The 8,492-nt window shown below is 41.2% G+C and overlaps 1 long non-coding RNA gene across 1 annotated transcript; it reads right to left on the reverse strand.

Annotated features, from left to right (window-relative positions):
- Positions 1–227: 227 nt before the first annotated feature.
- Positions 228–4,415, reverse strand: LOC103664320. Its single transcript, XR_568992.2, has 4 exons — positions 4,298–4,415; positions 3,167–3,306; positions 1,585–1,700; positions 228–630 (listed from the first exon to the last, which is right to left on the reverse strand). It is a non-coding gene; the product is annotated as an uncharacterized LOC103664320 (long non-coding RNA).
- Positions 4,416–8,492: the final 4,077 nt, after the last annotated feature.

Here is an 8,492-nt window from a genome sequence, read left to right on the forward strand (position 1 = left end):
CCCCTTTGCCCATTTTGCCCATCTCTCCATCCCCTTCCCCTCTGGCAACCATCAGTTTGTTCTCTGTATTTTGGAATCTGACTTTGCTTTTTGTTTATTCATTTGTTTTGTGCGTTGCTTTGTTTTGTTTTGTTTTTTTAGATTTCACTTATGACTGAACTCGGATGGTATTTGTCTTTTTCAGTCTGACTTATTTTGTGTAGCATAATACCCTCAAGGAACGTCTGTGTTCTCTCAAAACCTTTACTTATATTTTAAGTAATAAAATGAACTTGCCAATGAACTTCCCACCCAACCCAAGACCAAGAACATGAATGTTAACTTACGTCCATCTCTACGCTCCTCCCATTCCCTTCTCTTGCTCTCCCCACACATAACCACTATGCTGAATTTTGTATTTCTTTTTCTATTGTTTGCCTCATGCTTTACTGCTGAGTTTTCATTATTTTTGGACTTTATAAAAAGAGAGGCACACTTTTGTTCATTCAGCATTGTATTTCTGACATTCGTTGATGTTTTCACGGCGCGCCGCCATTCCTCTGCTTTCTCGGCTGTGTCATTTTTCTGCACATTCTTCTATTGATGGGCATTGCAGTTGCTTTCTGGTTTTGTTTTGATGAAAGGCTGTCTCTGTTGGGTGTAATGCCGATTTTAAAGAGGAAAAAACTGAGGCAGAAACTCGCCCAAGATCTCCCAGTCAATGAATGGCTGAATCAGGATTTGAACCTAGATCTCCCCAGCGCTAAAACATGCAGTCTTTCAGCATTAAGTTACTTAAGTTACGCAGCCTTTATCCGTCTTCCCGTGAGACAAAGATAACAGGAGGTAAAAAGCACATTTCCCTTCCTTATTTTACTGGTAGAAGTTTGCCCCACCCTCTCTTTGTCTACAGGAGAAGTAAAACTTGTAAGTTGGGTTAATTAGCCATTCAAATAAAATCACCCTCTTGGAGGCAGTAGCTATCCGCTCCTTTCCATTTCAAAGTGATACTGTTGGGTACAAAATTTTCTGAGACCACGCATTCAAACACTTTGACTTTGCACCTATGATCTGTTTAGCTCTCAGTTTTGGACCTAAATTCCCTTTGCAATAGGATCAATACTCTGTGTGTGTGTGTTTAAATCAAATGTTCTAAAGAAGAAAATGAAGAAAAAATTAAGAAATATGTTAGTTTCTACAGCCTGTTATAATCTTTCTAGAAACAAGATAACTAAAATCACCTGTTCAGATTAAAAATAGATTTTACATGGAAAACAGCTCGGTAAAGTAAAAGAAGCTCTAATCATATAAACTGTAGATCACAATTTTAAAACAGAAATGATTTCACTTATCTATGAAGGACTTCCCCCCCCAAAAAAGCTTAGTTATTTAGAATTTAGAAAAAAATAGAAATGAATGCAATATGTGTATTTATAGTTTATTCTTTGAAAAAAATAGATATCTCTGTACTTCAGGTGCTAAACAGTGTAAACTTCGAGTTTAGGTAGGTGTTAAATGTGGACCAGATTGAGGTCTGGTTTCTACAAGGTTATGACCTTCCACCCTTGACCTGCTCCCAAACCTCAGTGCCTCCCGAGTTCTCACCTGTTCTCACAGCAGACCATTCTGGGGACAGCCCACTTCCTCCATAGCTATTTCTCACGTCTGTTTCCAGTCTTCTTCTGAGCATGTGGACTTGGGACATGCAGATGTTTTCACTGCTGTTTAAAAACAGAAAACAAAAAAAATTTAAAAACTCACATAACAACTTCACTGAAAGTTTAGAAGATAGAGGGGATAAAATCTAACATGCTCTCACCCATTTGATGCCCACCATTGGTGTATTTCCTTTTCATCCTGGCCTGCCACACATTAGTTATCATGGTAAAAAGAGCTAGTCTTCCCTTCCCTAGTCTGCAGGTCCTAGTTTGGATTTGCCCAGAAGCAGACCCTGAGAAACAGTAATTTCTGTGGGAAACACAGGCAATGCTGGTAGGGTAATGGGGAAGCGTTATAGGGAGGAGAAACAGCCAAAGAAAAGTGTACTTGGGAAGTGATAGAAGCTTATTCCCCAAGAAAATCTGGGGACATGATGCAAAACACACACCTCAAAATAATTCTACTCTAGGAGCTGGGCCCTTTATACGTCAACTCGTCAACTCGTCAACTCCCCGCAGTCATTGTTTGAAGACTGCGGGAGTGGGGTGTGGAGAAGGGGAGCTAATTCCTTAGCTGTGTGTGTGTCCCCAGGTGGGGGTGGTCGGGGAAGGAGCTCCCACATTCAGATATGCTCAATCTGGCAGTTGGAACTTGGCTGAAACGACTGAGAGCCCTGAGTGACATGGGCGGACCCAGAGTGTCTGCTATACTGCTTTATTTACTTAACATTAATTACAACACCAACCCTTCCTTGTTGCTACACAGCCTTTACATTGATGAGATGAATTTCCGCATATTTCCTAATGAAATCAGAATTTAACTATCCCTCTAATATTGGATATGTGCATTGCCTCAAAATGGAATGAGTGGGTTGGCAGCAAGTGGCTAACTCATTTCTGTCTAAATTCTAAGAGCAGGGAGCATACACCCAGGAATGGAAGAGTCATATGTTCTTAAAGATATTGGAAGATCTCTTGGCAAACGAGCCAAGCAGAACATCTCAGATGAAGACGCCCTGAGAATCATGACCACGTAGCTTATGCAGGATGGGTTCTGAATAGGATGCACTGTTATTCTGAGTGACACTTTGGAGCGTGTTCACACGAGACTTGTACTTCATTCTTCAGAAGTTCTAGGATCTGGGGCGCCTGGGTGGCTCAGTCGTTAAGCATCTGCCTTCGGCTCAGGGCGTGATCCCGGCATTCTGGGATCGAGCCCCACATCGGGCTCCTCTGCTGGGAGCCTGCTTCTTCCTCTCCCACTCCCCCTGCTTGTGTTCCCTCTCACACTGGCTGTCTCTATCTCTGTCAAATAAATAAATAAAATCTTAAAAAAAAAAGTTCTAGGATCTATACATTTTTGTATATTAAAACTTTGTACCAGGGCCATGATAGTTGGGAAGCATGTAGTTATCAAATAATTTCGTACCAAAAAGTACTAGTGAAACGAGAGCCCTGGATTTTGCCATGGTTAACTTCCAAGGAGCTGTGCCCCCTTGGGGAGGCTTCATGCTTCTCACGTGCCTCACCTGTACATCAAAGTGTGTGGCAAACACAGTCTGCAGCTTCCCCAACCGCCATTACCACCTTCCATCTTTGTCCTTGCTGACACAGCGCAGATTTTATGTAGCTGCCAGGTGAGGAATCCCTGTTCTCAGGAAAATCACTCCTGTGACAACACCAGGGGATAGTCATGATCGCTTGAAGTCACTTGCAGTAATTCCTTTTTCTTTAGCCACATATCCACGTTCCCAGCTTCCTTTACAGGGAAGGCCATGGTAGAATAACAATTCTTACACATTATGACACTTACCATGGGCTACTCTTTAAGCACTTCACGTATACCTTAACTCACTTCATTCTCTCAACAACCTTGTGAGCTAAGGATATTATTATCATCCCGTTTTACCAAGGATCAAATCTGAAGCAGAGAAGTTAAGTAAATTTGCTCAAGTCACAAGGCTAGTAAATGGTGGAACAAGGACTCTTAGTAGACTTGTCCGTCTTCACGATCTACGCTCCTTTTTTACATGTAGAATACCCAGGCTTGTCTTTATGTAACCAGGAGTATATCCAAGCATTACACCTGAATCAGCAAGGGTTGGTCTTCGGAGACATTGGCTATCCTATACAGCCTTCCTCCTCACCACCGATTCCAACAGGAGTTACCTCCTGGCTTTGAATGATCAAAATGTGTGGTTTCCTCTTAAAGCTCCCATAATTAAATGCAAACATTGATCAAAATCACATTACTGAAAGGTAGCAGGTAAGAAGGCTCTTTTTCCTATTCTTTGAAGGTTAGGCTGTGTAGGTTAGACAGCTTGCAAAATTGCCTTCCCTCCAGTTCTGCTCTCCGTCACACACACACCCCTTCATATGGGCATCCATATATATGGTACTTCAGAATAGTCTCTTTTATGTGAGAGACTTCCTATTTGAGGAAACCTTTCCTCAACACCTCATGCCAACCCACTCTCAACTCTTGAGGTCACTGATTTCTACTTTCTCTTTGGTTTTTCTGTTGATTCTTTCTGGCCAGAGACCCACGGTCATCTTTCATGCTAGCAGAAGAATGAATGGATTCTTCTCGTAAAGTCCTTATTTTGTTTCAGCATTCAGCTAACACCTCCAATTCCACAGAGCCTTTAGGTCCCTCTTACCTTGACCCCAAACCCAAAGTCGCAACTTCAACCAAAGCTTCAAAGGCTCCAGGCAGTAGCTTCTTAATGGTTTTGGTTATCAGTGATTCAGTACTCTCCAGCGAGCTCTGCATATCCTTCATTCCAGGTAATTATAACTACAGTAGTGGGAAAAAAATAACATGAGGTTTTGCTTGAAGAATCACTCCCAGTTCTTTTTGGGAAATCATATAGAATGAGAGTTTCCAGAACACTGGTTATAGGAAAACATTGTCCTGGTTTTCAAATGGGCGAAGGCTGTGTTACAGAAACTGTAAGCCTTCAGTTGGACATGACCGTGAGCATTCCAAAAAGGAAGCTCCTGAAGAGATGATATGACTCACTGAGAGCAAATCAGGCCAGGCTGAGCTTGTGTTCACTTTCGAGAGAGCTGGGAAATGAGAGAAGCAGATCTTAGCCTCAGCTCTAATGCCCTGGTGTGTGACAATTGGTAGAAGGGAGTGGAGGAGGGTTAGAATTTGCCCTCCAGGAGTGATACATATATTCAATCTATATTAATCTGTTGCAGCCCCTTACACTGTAAAAGAGACAGCTACAACCTGAGCAACTGTTCCACGTAAATACTTAGAGGGCTTTGTGTGGAGGAAGCGTTAGGTGTCAGGGGTCAGAACTAGGATGAGCGTGTGCAGATCGCAGGGAGGCAGCCCCGCACTCCATATAGGGAACGGAGTTTCTTACATCGGAGTCACATACAGACCTTCTGATAGAGAAAAAGCACTCTTGCAAATCCCTAAGATTTACAAACATTTGCTCTGTGACGTTTCTTAATTATGGGCATACAGCTAGGTATAAAGTCCTTATGCTTACAGTTACACAAATTTATAAACTGAAGTTACAAACTACATCTGCAAATGTATACGTTAAATGCAAACAAAGCAAGGGCAACACTATTTAAATAACCTTATCTTAATGTGACAGATTATTTTGTTTTGCTGAAACAAAATCACCCTTCAGAACATGGCTATGGTATCAGTGGCTTTTGTCTCGGGCAGGTGCAGACCACCACATAAATTGTGATAACCCAAACCTAACATATTTCTTTTTCTGAACCGCAGGGAAAACTTCATTTAGAAGGCATGCTGTGATGTCACTTTCTTTCACTAAAACTGACACCATTTTTTGCCTGTTGGGTCCAACACTGTTCTTTTCTTATTCATCCCAAACAATTAAAGTAGAACCACTCTCATAACCCATAAAAAAAGTAAGCACTGACAAATACATTCTGGTGGTCCTCAGATAAAAAGATGTCACTACATTTGTCAAAGTGCATAGAATGTACAACACAAAGAGTGAACCCTAATGTAAAGTGTGAATTTTAGTTAAAGTAATATATAGAGGGGCGTCTGGCTGGTTCAGTCAGTAGAGCACATAACTCTTGATCTTGGGGTTGTGAGTTCGAGCCCCACGTTGAGTGTATGGATGACTTAGATAGATAAATAAATAAGTAAACTTTAAAAATGTAGCAGTAATTTATCGATATTGGCTCATCAATTGTAACAAAAGTACCACATTAATATAAGTCATTAATAATAGGAAATCAGAGGTACAGTGGTCAGGGATATATGGGAACTCTATACTTTTCACTCAATTTCTCTGTAAACCTGAAACTGCTCAAAAACCAAAAAGTCTAATTTTAAAAAAGAGGTCACCATAACATGCTTATATATTAATTCTTTCTAGTTCATTCTCCAAATGAAAAGACAAAATTTATCGGCTTGTATACAACTCTTAGACCTCCAGAAATATGTCTGTGTGTTCCAGGTTCCCCATCGTTTAAGAAATGCTGAAATCAGGGGTTCAAGAATGGAATGGGGCACTCCGGAAAGTTGTTCGAGCTCTTTGCTCAGAGTGTTCCAGAAAATGTCTGGAGGGTCATCTTTCGAAGATGTCCTTCTGAAGACTTTTGCTTTTGGAGGGAGGTCAGAACACGTGAAATCCAGTTCCAAGATTATATAATTCCAGTTTTCACGAAGACATCACCCTGAATTAATTTGTTTTTGGTCCTACTTTTCACAAACTGCGGTGGCCTGATGCCAGAACCACAATGTACTTAAACTTGTAACTTTCTACATCTTTTTTCGAATTCCCACAACTCTGTCCAAATAGTGACAACTTCATTTAGACCAACCAATTGTCAATTTTTTGGTCCTGGGAAAGAATAACTAATAAATCCCACTTCATTCCAGGGAGCACAAATAGCATTCCTTCCTGATGGCCTATCACATTCCATTCTGAGCCAAGTACCATAGTTACAGTTCCATTTTTACATCTTTGAGCAGTCCATTTTCTCACTGTTCTCTTAGGCAAACCCTAGAAAACCTTTCTATTTCACTATTCCCTAGGAAAGTATTTCCTTCCAGGAACCCGAGGCTAAGATAGAAACTGTAAAAGGACTCTTGTAATGATAAACTTTTTTTTTAAACCACTTTTTATACTTTATTGAATTCATGTGTGTACATCTTTGCTTAGTTTTAGCAAATGACACTGGCATATTAGATGTTGTAATATCATTGGCATTGAGTATGTGAAATACTTGGGCAAAGTGTCAGTTGGGTCTAAAACACTGAATTTCTTCAGCTGGGGTAGAATTCCTAAATCGGGGTCGAATCGTTTTCCATTTGAAAGTAAGGAAGCTGGGTCCTCTTCATAATCGTGGCTACCTAAGGGAGAAGGAGACAGCCATGTATTCTGATTCCAGTCTGTCCCCCCCATCTCTCCTGGGCATTTTTTCTCCCCTATCCCATTACATCAGACTTCTCACACTTTTGACTTGGGACTTCCAGAAATGAAGGCTGGCTGAGAGGCATGGCTTTTCAACTCCACCTACTGTCTGTTCCAAGAACTGCATTAGGTGTTTTGTTTCTTTTTAAGATTTATTTATTTATTTGAGAGAGAGAGAGAGAGACAGACAGAGAGAGAGCAGGGGGAGGGGTAGAGGGAGAGGGAGGGAGAGAATCCCAAGCAGACTCCCCACTGGGCTTGAATCTAGGACCCTGATATCACGACCTGAGCTGAAATCAAGGAAATCAAGTGTGGGGCACTCAATCCACTGAGCCACCCAGGCTCCTCTCTAAGAACTGCATTCATATTTCAGACATCCCAGTGCCAAATCCAAGAGCGGAGATGGCTCTCCCAATGGCAGAAAGAGGAAATGTATTGCAGTAGAAAGAAAGGATAAAATGGAAAAGCAAATGAAAAATCAGATTTTTGGGATGCCTGGGTGGCTCAGTCAGTTAAGCATCTGCCTTAGTCTGGGGTCATGATCCCAGGGTTCTGGGATCAGAGTTCCACATCAGGCTCCTTGTTCAGCTGGAGGTCTGCTTCTCCCTCTGCTGGCCACTCCCCCTGTTTGTGCCCCCCCCCTTTCTGACAAATACATAAAGTCTTAAAAAAAAAAAAAAAGAAAATTCACGGATTCTGGGGAATAAGCCTGAAAAATAAGGCACAGAGGGAAACCTGTTTCTATCTCTTTTGATATTTCCAAAAGGGAGGACTTATTTATACAAGATTACAACCAAACTCCAATAGATTGAAGAGAGATGATGTTTTCCATGTGGTAATATGATCTAATTATTCTCAAGTTGAATTAATATCAGTCATTTGATAACATTTCTATTGAGAGATATAAATATATTTCTTTTTATAATTGTTATCCCAGTGTGTTCTCTGTTCGAGGGCTATTACAGAGTTAGCATCAGTGCATTTTTGAACATGGTTGACAGTCTAAAAAGAGACAAAACATGCCTCCCTGGGGCGCCTGGGGGGTTCAGTTAGGTGTCTGCTTTTGGCTCAGGTCATGTTCCCAGGGTCCTGGGATCGAGCCCCGTATAGGGCTCCCTACTCAGTGGGGAGTGCCTGCTTCTCCCTTTCCCTCTGCTCCTCACCTCTCTCTCTCAAATAAATAACTAAAATCTTAAAACAAAAAAACAAAAAACTTCCCTGATGTGTTGAAATTCTGCTTTTTTTTTTTTTTTTCACTTCAGTGGTAATTTTTTTTTTTTTTAATACTTTCACCAGTTTCAGGAAAGGGTGGGTTGGAGTCAGGGGCTTCCTGAAACTTTTCAGAACCAGAATTCTAATGAAGCAGTGTATTTAGAGGGGCCCCCTGAGAATCGTGTTTTGGAACATACCGACCCCACGTGGTATTATCTTTGTC

This window comes from Ursus maritimus, unplaced genomic scaffold (assembly GCF_017311325.1).
Source record: "Ursus maritimus isolate PB19 unplaced genomic scaffold, ASM1731132v1 scaffold_10, whole genome shotgun sequence".
Lineage (NCBI taxonomy): Eukaryota > Metazoa > Chordata > Mammalia > Carnivora > Ursidae > Ursus > Ursus maritimus.